This window comes from Centruroides vittatus, unplaced genomic scaffold (genome assembly GCF_030686945.1).
Source record: "Centruroides vittatus isolate TY-2023 unplaced genomic scaffold, ASM3068694v2 contig_1013, whole genome shotgun sequence".
Taxonomy (NCBI): domain Eukaryota; kingdom Metazoa; phylum Arthropoda; class Arachnida; order Scorpiones; family Buthidae; genus Centruroides; species Centruroides vittatus.
Window position 1 is genome coordinate 62,675 of NW_027120660.1, and position 1,474 is coordinate 64,148.

Genomic DNA, 1,474 nt, shown 5'->3' on the forward strand with positions numbered 1-1,474 from the left:
AGTAAAGCAATTAGTTTGCAGATAAAATTAAAAGTATTGAACAACCTCATCTTCTCTTCGTGCTGTATGCCCGTGAGACGTGGGTAATAACAAAAGACATGGAAAGAAAAATATTAGCATTTGAAAGACACTGTTACAGAAAAATCTTGCAAATAGGATGGATGCAGAAAGTCACAAACGAAGACCTTTATAATATGATATATATATGGAAAAGAATCTTATAAAAAATTATACGACAAAAACTTCAACTGTTTGGACACACCACAAGAATAAATGAAAACAAAAAAATTAAGACTTTAGTCTATGATGTTATGAATGATCCAACAAAAGAGGCAGACCATAGAGAGATTGGATTGATGACACGAAGAAGTGGTCTGAAGCAAATATACAGGAATTGAGAAAATCGGCAATGGATAAAGAGAAATGGAAGAAAATAGTGGAAAAGGCGCCAGACACCAACGGGCAATGAGCCCAGGGTTAATCATGACGATATAACCTCTACATTACAGCAGAGGAAAACCGATTAAAATGATTTTTATATTTTACTGTTCTTATCTAGTAAAGTCTTAAACTATTTAAACTTCTTTGTATTCACTACGAACACACGTAAACATAATTTTTTAAAGAAATAATTGGTATTATATCTCAATCAGTAAATATTCTAATTTATTGAAAAATCTCTTCTGATTTGCATGTATATTTGCATATATTATATGATTATAGAATACATAAGAATTTATACAAGAATAATAATGTATGATAATAATTTCAATTTTTCAAGCTGTACGGAAAGTTCATCGAAATCGATAAATTGTGTTCAGCCGATCTACCGTTAGAAACTAAAATGAAGGTAAGACAAACAAATTCAAACTTTTTAAATTCATCTGTGAATTTATCATATTACATAGGCATTTTATTACTTTGTAAGATGCTGAATTTCATGAAAAGATATGGGAAAACTCCATTCGGAATAAACATCGGAGGATTCTTCTACATTAAAAAGAACTTCTTCATTCGAGTAAGTACATTTAATACATTCTTTTATTCTTTTCTTTATTGAACCAGTAGAATTATCAATTATAACTGCAAGTAATGCACACAAACAAACTTTTATTCATAAAAATCGTATTAAATTTAGAAGGCCATAATTTGCATATTTAAAATAGCTTCTAAATATTATGTTACAGCTTATGAGTGCCATATATTCAGCACTGTCTGTCTTCGTGGAACTTTTAGTAGCCAAAAAGCCACCTCCTTGTAAAATTAAGATGAAAGATTTAATGCAATAAAGTTGTATCGCGACGTTGGACAATATTTGGATATAGGCAGACATATTACAGAAAAGTGAAGTATTACGTTAAAAAAAAAAACGTCGACTGTAGACCTTTCAGCAAAAGCGATGGAGATGTTCGGTATAGGAGGCCGTGGCAATCTGAGCTCCTGTTTTGGATCGTAATTTCAGCGGATATTTTGG

The 1,474-nt window shown here is 31.0% G+C and overlaps 1 long non-coding RNA gene across 1 annotated transcript; it reads left to right on the forward strand.

Annotated features, from left to right (window-relative positions):
* The first annotated feature begins 781 nt into the window (after positions 1-781).
* On the forward strand, positions 782-1,251 carry LOC136987244 (uncharacterized). Its single transcript, XR_010882600.1, has 3 exons — positions 782-850; positions 929-1,018; positions 1,188-1,251. It is a non-coding gene; the product is annotated as an uncharacterized lncRNA (long non-coding RNA).
* The last annotated feature ends 223 nt before the right edge of the window (positions 1,252-1,474 follow it).